This window comes from Copadichromis virginalis, linkage group LG3, assembly GCF_057382275.1.
Source record: "Copadichromis virginalis isolate Kocher_CV1m ecotype Utaka linkage group LG3, C_Virginalis_male_GT1.1, whole genome shotgun sequence".
NCBI lineage: Eukaryota > Metazoa > Chordata > Actinopteri > Cichliformes > Cichlidae > Copadichromis > Copadichromis virginalis.
Genome location: NC_140620.1, coordinates 51,916,106 through 51,925,339, shown reverse-complemented (window position 1 = coordinate 51,925,339; position 9,234 = coordinate 51,916,106).

Here is a 9,234-nt window from a genome sequence, read left to right as displayed (position 1 = left end):
GATTGGATTTATATAGCGCTTTTCAAGGCACCCAAAGCGCTTTACAATGCCACTATTCATTCACTCCCACATTCACACACTGGTGGAGGCAGCTACGGTTGTAGCCACAGCTGCCCTGGGGCAGACTGACAGAAGCGAGGCTGCCATATCGCGCCATCGGCCCCTCTGGCCAACACCAGTAGGCTGTAGGGTAGAGTGTCTTGCCCTCTTTTGGCGCAAAGTGGGCGATAAACAAACAAGAGAGCCGATCAGCTGATCACTGATCAGTTTTCATGATTGAAGTAGAAACGGGAGAGGGAGGGGGGAGAATGAAAGAAGAAGAGGCAGCTGTGCAGCGTAAAGACACAGAATAACTCCAGCTTTGTGCCTTTTTCATTGTAGCTGAATTAGGGGACAAACTGTTCCTTTTCACCTCAATAAGAAACGCGTAATATTTTCTCTGAATACAAGACTGGACGGTTGGCAACTCTAATAACTTATGAACAAAATAAAGTGCAACATCATCAGAATCAGAATCAGAATCAGAAAGGGTTTTATTGCCAAATGTTGAGCAGGTTTACAACATTAGGAAATTGCTGCGGTGCTTCAGTGCAAACATACTTTCATAAATTACGCTAAAATAGACATTAAAATAAAAATAAGAATAAGAATTAAAAGTGCTAAGTAGATAGATATGTACATGAGTGCAGGTGGTGATCAGTGCCAAACATTGAATGATGCAGTGAACACAGCGTAGGGTCATGTGTTAGTGGTGGGAACAGTCTTATGGTTATTGTTCATGTGTTCAACAGCAGAGGGGAAGAAACTGTTCTTATGGCGAGAGGTTCTGGTGCGAATGGACCGGAGCCTCCTGCCTGAGGGGAGCAGGTCAAACAGACTGTGTCCAGGGTGAGAAGGGTCAGCTGAGATCCGAGCTGCACGCCCCAGTGTCCTGGAGGTGTACAGGTCCTGCAGAGATGGGAGTCTGCAGCCAATCACCTTCTCAGCAGAGCGCACAACACGCTGCAGTCTCTGTTTGTCCCTGATAGTGGCTCCAGCGTACCATTAACTTCATAGCACCCACCCAGCTGTATAGAAACTCCCTCATGCTAGCTAGCACGCAGTACGGAAAAAGTCAGCACAACGAAAATAAACTGCACCTAAACTTGGTTTATATCTGACCCAGAGAGACTGCAGGTCATAACTTCTTACCTGAAGTTCAGTTCACACTCGGACCGGCGGCCGCTTCAGGTCTCTCCTCTTGCCTCCCTTTTCCTTCATCCACCTGCTGGCTTCCACCACTTGCTAATGTTATTGAATCTGTGGAAGCTCCGCGACAGCCACCACACGAAGTAACGAGTAACGACCCTATCTAAATCCCAGTAACGACTAACGCGTTCCTGATTTTGGCATAATAACTAGTTACCGTGCTCGTTACCACAATAATAACGTAGTTACTGTAACGCGTTACTTAATAACGCGTTATTCCCAACACTGAATATGACAAATCGAGTGAGAGCTCATTTAGCTATGATGGAAGCGTAAAATGTTGCTCATAAAGGTGCATGAAATTATCTGAGAAGGAGATTCCCTCTTGCCACTTTTCTAAGTCTTGCCAAGTGTTGATGTATGTTAAGCGATGTATGTTAAGCAGAGATGGGCAGTAACGCGTTACGCGTTACTGTAATCTGATTACTTTTTTCAAGTAACGAGTAAAGTAAGGGATTACTATTGCAAAATCGGTAATTAGATTACCGTTACTTTCCCGTAGGAACGCTGCGTTACTGCGTTACTAAAACCGTGATTTTTTTGCGAGAATGTCTCATGACAGTGACGTAAGCAAGTGCGCCGTTGGTGACAACAGCTGTGTCCAGATCAACAATGGATCATATATCGATTGTGGGAGCGAGTATGAGCGTGCAGCGTTTAAAGCGTGGAAGTACTGACCTTATTTTGAGTTTGATTCCATAAAAAGTGACAAAAACATTAGCGTCCGTTGTGCGTGGGAAGAAAACTTTTTACAGCGAAAAAAAACCCCCTAAACTTTCAAGCAAGCACCGAGTGCGCAACGACGTAATGGGAAACTCACAGAGAAACTCGCGGATTCGTCAACTGACCGCAGCACACCTGCACCAGGGTAAACCTCCGCCTACCCCCAGTCCTGCTTTACAGGTGAAAATAGAGCAAAACGACCACTGAGTCTTTGACTTTATTTATTTTCTGCTGTGTTTTACTTGCATCTATTTGAAAGAGTGAGTGTAAACACAAAAAATATTTTATTTTATGTGCTGGAATGTGCAGAAAATAAGTTTAAATATTAAACTAAGTTCTTCAAGTCAGAGAATGGTGCATATAATTTAATATTTATTTGATGCATAAAGTTAAAGGATTAAAACTGATAAAACAAGTTAAAAAAAAGAGACTTTTCCATTTGATTACATTTTGTATGATGGATTATGTAGAAAAAGTAGAATTGGGCTGAAAGATCTATCGCTTTATCACCTCTTCAGGTTGTAAATCGTGTTTTTAAAAAGTAACTAAGTAACTAAGTAATTAATTACTTTTGAAAATAAGTAATCAGTAAAGTAACGGGATTACTTTTTGGGGGGAGTAATCAGTAATTAGTTACTGATTACTTTTTTCAAGTAACTTGACCAACACAGATGTTAAGTACTGAAAAAAATCATAAATTCTTCAGTTTTTTAAAGTTAAGAGCTTTTACATGTAATTTGTTCTAAAACAGAGCTGACTTTACATAGCATGTCTTCATGTGTATTAACATGTGCTGTAACCAAAGACTGATTTGAAGTAATCGATATAATAAATTATATATATTTTTTGGTACATTTTTTTTTTACTTGCATTTTACTTTCATTGATATATTTTGTATGAAGTTTGCTGTATGTTCTATGTATCATATGGCAATAAACGTATTTTTGAGAAAATCTGTTTTGAATCTAGTTTTTATATGCTGAATTTTATAGTAAGTAGAAATCTTAACCTAAATGCTAAAGGTAATATAACACTAGTGATAGGTTTTGAGTTTCGACCCAATTTTATTAACCTCAAGTTGGTTATTGGTCAATTTAACCCAATTTTTGGATAGTTATCCTAACCCAGAGTGCTGGGTCAAACCAGTAACCCAACCCTGTTAAGTTGAAACAACAACAATATTTGACCCAGCATTGGGTTACAAATTGGGTTATTTTTAACCGTGCAATATTTAGGGTGTATCAGTCAGAAGTCAGCTGTGTACCAACCTGACTTCTGCACAACACAACTGATGATCTCATCTCAAGGAGGCAAGAAATTTCACAAATGAATCCTGATAAGGCACATCTATGAAGTGAAAAACCATTTCAGGTGAATACATCATGAAACTTATTGAGAGAAGGCCAAGGGTTTGCAGCGATATCAAGAAAACAAAGGGTGGCTACTTTCAGGAATCTAAACTATAAAACATGTGTAGAGTCCATTTTTTCAATTTTTCATTGAGTCCTGCATTTGACTCCACATCAGGGCCGTGCAGAGAGGTTTAAAGGGGCGGGTGCTCAAAGTTAAAAAGGGGCACATTGAACCAGGCTGAATAACAACAACACACATTCATCAAGAATCTAATATGGGAAGGGCAAGGCTGTGTTGATCTGAGACTGTAGACATTAAAAAGTCCACAGGAGAGGTGGTAGCTGATTAAACAAGTGTCATGAGATAATAACAAAATGCAAAGATTGGTGACAGCGCTTGGAACCATAAGGCAATAAAAAACTGTGAGAAATAATTTAGGCTCTGCCTGTGAATCACTCTTTGCTTCTCTTCTTCCTTCCATCCCATCATTTCATATATCACTCTCCCACTTGCTATGTGAGAACAAGGCACAACTCCACTTATCTCTCTGCCTTTACGGAAGTTTCTTTGTTATAGCTAACATGTTGGCAGGCATGTCAAGCTCCTGCATATAACTCAGATCTTCCATAGCATTGCAACAGCCTCTTAGGAATATTGTGTAAGCATGAAGAGCTTTCGTGTCCTCTGCTTTTATTGAAGACCAAGCAAGTGCTTTGCTCATGTAAGCCGTGGCAAGTTTATGTTCATTACCAAAATGCTGCCGTAATAAAGACTTTGCCTTTCTGAATCCTGCTTCTGAAGTCATGTGTAGGCAACTCCTTACAAGTTCTCTTGGTTGACCCTTTGTGTGTTGTTCCAGATAATAAAGACAATCTCCAGGGTTTTTATTTCTGCTTTCAATGTTGTGTTCAAACGATTTAATAAAAGTCTGGTACTGAAGTGGATCTCCATCAAAAACTGGGATCTCCTTTTAGGTAATGAAGAAAGACTATGTTGTTGGATTAATAAAGCAGTGAGTTCGTTTTGCTTACTCATGACAGATAAGATGTTACAGTCTTCTTCATGACTAGAAATTTGAGAAGGTACATGTTTATTGTCACGTGAATTTCTAATGTCTGACTGATATGTCAAGGGATCTTCAGAAAGAGTCTGAGGTTGTATTGGAACTCTGCCTGTGGTTAAGAGGGATTGTGAGTCTGCAACATTATGCTCCCTAAAGATATGCACATGTTGCCTTTCATGTACAGGAGTATCCGGATTAGTATTCAACACTTGAGTTACCTTCTGTCCCTTTTCAAAATATGACTCCATACCATCTGATATTTTTGATAGTTTACTTTTAATACTGGATCCTTTTGAGCCTTTCAGTACTTTCATTTTTGCAACCGTGGCAGCTATATTTGTTTCCAGCTCCAGTTGCTCCCGCTGTCTCCTTAACTGTGTTTCATGTTCCTCCAAGGCATGTTTATCCTTAAGCAGTTTTTGCCTTCCCATCAGAGCAGCTGCTTCAGCTTCAGCCATTATTCGTGCTGATGTTGTACTTGATGCTCTGGAGTTTGAGCTTGAAGAACTGATTTTACTCTTTTTGCTTCCTACGTTTGAAACACTGTCACCTGGCTGTATTTCATCTTGTATGTCAGAATTTGTTTTAACCTGCTTTGGAGATGTTAAGATGTTATTTTTATCATTTGTGGAAGAAACCGTCTCCTTTGATAAAACAGGCTCAGCAGAAACGGGCACATCCAAAGTAACAGCAGTAGGCACTTTCTCAGCTTCATTGTCTTTTTCCATATATGGTCTTCCAGCTTCAAGAAGCCACCGTTTCACATATTCAACAAAATCATCATTACATTTTGTTATGCGTCCAAACCAGTCAATATGAGCATCTTGTTCATCTTTAGGAATCAATAAAATGAATGCATCATGAACAGCTTTGGCATTTTTATAAAAATCATTCAGTTTTTCCAAGTTAAGCAGCACAGCTTTTGCATTGTCATCCTTGTTCATCAAGTCTTTAATATCACGAGTTAACCCTTTAATCTTGTTAACATGAGCTTTTCGCTCTTTCTGCAAAGTTTCCATTTTAAAAGCAAGTGCTTTAGCCGTCAGTTTTGCAGATCTTTTTTCTTCCAGTTCATGTTCGGCTTCTTTTATTTCACTCATCGTCACTTTTTCACATGCATCAAAACAACATTATATTCCACAGCTTCAAAGATAGACCACAGCCAATACTTTTCTTCCGTGTAAACCATTGCGCAGCAGCGTCACAGGCTGTCAAAACCAGAGCAGAGTCCTCCAGCTTGCCGAATCAAACACACGCACGCACACAACGCAGATCAAACCAATGTCCCCAATGGACAAGCGATGACACTTACAAACTGTGTTCAAAACATCCAATAATACACAGAGTGAATCCGCGTGTCCTACCGCTTCTGAAGTGTCTGTTGCGCTGCGTTCCACCATGCCAGTGTGACGGTGCCGTTTCCAATTACTCATTTGAGAACTGCGTCCACTCATCTGAAAGCTCCGAGACTCCAAAACATATATCCAAAAATCCTCTTGTTTTGATGCGTGCAATAAAAGACAAGATTTTCTGTTGCGACTTTCATCCGTAAATAAAGCCGCGGCCGGCCGAGTTGGTTGTGTCCCTGTGACGCGCCTCCAATAATCCATAATGAATCGTACTTGTACTTTGCGCATTTATTTTAAGAACAAAACAAAAACAAACATTTGCGCTTTCAATCAATTTACAACTAGCGCATGGATTAACTGGTGTGCCAAAAAATGACGGTCAACAGAAAAGTTTGCCCACAAACCACTCACCCAACACACCTGCTGCGAACACAGACACCAGGTAAATAGACTGTGACCACACCCACATACCATCACCTGAGACGCAGGTAAAGCTATACACCTGTGCCACCAAAACAAAAAGGAAAAACATAAACATTGACTTTGGCTCTTACACTTGTTAATAGTCATTATTTTCCTGTATAACTCGTTGGTTGTTACAATAAAAACTGTCAGTTAAATATATCATATAGGAGACACACACAGTGATATATGAGAAGTGAAATTAAGTTTATTGGTTTAAAGAAAGTGTGCAATAATTGTTTAAACAAAATCAGGCAGGTGCATAAATTTGGGCACTGTTGTCATTTTATTGATTCCAAAACCTTTAGAACTAATTATTGGAACTCAAATTGGCTTGGTAAGCTCAGTGACCTGTGACCTACATACACAGGTGAATCCAATAATGAGAAAGAGTATTTAAGGGGGCCAATTGTAAGTTTCCCTCCTCTTTTAATTTTCTCTGAAGAGTAGCAACATGGGGGTCTCAAAACAACTCTCAAATGACCTGAAGACAAAGATCGTTCACCATCATGGTTTAGGGTAGTGATGGCCAAATGAAGCTTTCCGAAGCACTGAAGCTTGTATTGAAAAACGGTTCATTACTCGAAGCTTTTCAACACAGTCCTCTCTGGAGACATCTGGTGGCCAAAAATACGAAGAGCAGCTTGAATCCACAAAATAAAACCAACTGCTTCATTATGATTGCCTACTCTACAGAGTGGAGTTTTGTCTGATATTGGGCCGCTGTTGTGTTGCTTTGAACGTGTATTTTTTGGTGGTTAAAAAAATGTGTTTTATTTGTTTAATAAATAGTTTTGACCAGTAAACTCTGTTTGTTTAAACATGCACCATGGTGTGGTCTTCCTTTGCTTGTGACTTCTTGATGTTAGTAAATACAATAATTGAAAATTGCCACGTTAAATATAATATATACATATAATAATGTACAACACATTATGGAGTATGCTTCAGCTGTGAGGTCCTGCCTCCATGCACTTATGCAATTAATCGCTAGACAGGTGTATTTATAAATAAAATTATATTAGGGAAATTTTCCCAGACATATTTTTGACCTGGGGGTAGAATTGATTGTGAAATGGAAAAGGAAAATGCTTATGAACTTGCAAATTAAAAACATGATGCATTTAAGGTAACCCTTTTTCATTTTTATTTAAGAAGAGAATTTGTTCTAATGTGCGATGGCCGAACCTGCTCCTTTTCGTGGAGATAATTTCTCCTGCCTTAAGGAAAATCCCTTCACATGGCACAGAGGAGGCTGGAGTGCAGAGAAACTGGTAGAGATGCAGTTATACAGTCTACCTGGGCCCCACAAGCTATCAGCTAAAGAGAATAAATAAATTCAATTGCTGCACATTTGGCAGACTAACATTTTCCGATTAATTAAACAATAAAATATATATTTTTACAACATTACATGTAAAGAGTCAAGTGGAAGTTTTTCTAAAGTTATTTAATGATATTTATATTGAAGCAGATTTTTGACATTTTACCTTTTTCCCGTTTTCAGATATAATAAACACACACAAAACAAAAGCAAACGGCCAGAACACAAAGCTGGAAAACCCACCCGATTGACAAAAGTCAACTCAAAATTCTCCCACTCACAAACTCTTAATACACCAAAGAAACACATGACAAGCAACAGGGGTGGGTAAAGGGTGAGAGACAGCCGCTTTAGACAGTACATCTGGGCCTGCAGCCTGTGCGCTGGTCTCCTTGATCCACCGTCAGCATCGGAAGGGAATAAGCATCAAAGGCATTTGGAAAGGGAGGGGGATGAGTGTGTGCATATCAGTGTATATGTATGTGTGTGCGTGTCCAGAGTTCAGTGAGACAGTGTCCTTCGCCCTGCTAGGCTAAGTAAACAGTCTTCCAGCCAACCCAGGTGGCCTTGCATGGAATGGGAAGGAACAGCCTAAACACAGTCGTTATCAGGGTGTTTTTGTTCAGCTCCAGCCTTCGACCGCAGCTGGCGCCGAAAGGGTATCCGCATGAAGTGATGATAGTTTTTACTTTAGTGTGAAAAGCTCATATGAATTTCAAAGCAGTTCTACAGTCCAACACTGGTCTCTCACTCTCCCGTTAGAGAGCCGCAAGCTTCGCCATACTTGCGTTCTGTGATGTTGTCATTTCTTGTGCTCAAAGAGCCGATTTCTGAGAACTCACGACAGTGTGCCTCCCCGAGATGTCATCCAATTTGCGCTCAGAGATGTTATTCCGAGCTAGCCCTTCCGAGATGTAATCCAGTCTGCAGTCAGAGATCTTATTCTGAGTATTCACAGCAGCTTTTATCCGTGCTGCACTCCATGAGCCCATTTTGAGAAACTCACGCCTCTTCCCATCGTTTCAATCCCAGCGGGCAGCCTTGTGGGAGTTTGAACAGCCGGTTCCGCTTTCTTAATTCTGCGATAAGTCAGGGCCAAGCCAGCTCCGATCAGCAAGAACCCTGTTACCATGGTTCCGAATACGTAGATATCTTCAGCACTCAGGCTCACCCAAGCCCAAACTTCTCGTTGAGAAAGGGGTGTCAATTGCATTTAGGGACCAGTTGATCCAATCCATAATTCCTCTTTTAGGTTTTAGAGAACAGACTGTGAGAGAATGTTCCAGGGAAAAGTAATACAAAAAACACGAGACTAGACAAGGACATAAGAGGCTAAGCAGGGAAGCTAAGGGAGAGGAGGAGAGGAGAGGAGAAAAGTGCGACCGCCTTCGTCAAGAGCAAGAGCAGACTGAGATTCCACTCAGTATCTGCAGATTCTGGAGACCAATGTCCAGGAATCAGTGACAAAGCTGAAACTGCGCCAGGGCTGGATCTTTCAACAAGAAAACGACCCAAAGCACTGCTCAAAATCCACTAAGGCATTCATGCAGAGCAACAAGTACAACGTTCTGGAATAGCTATCTAAGTCCCCAGACTTGAATATTATTGAAAATCTGTGGCGTGAGTTAAAGAGAGCTGTCCATGCTCGGAAGCCATCAAACCTGAATGAACAAGAGATGTTTTTGTAAAGAGGAATGGTCCAAAATACCTTC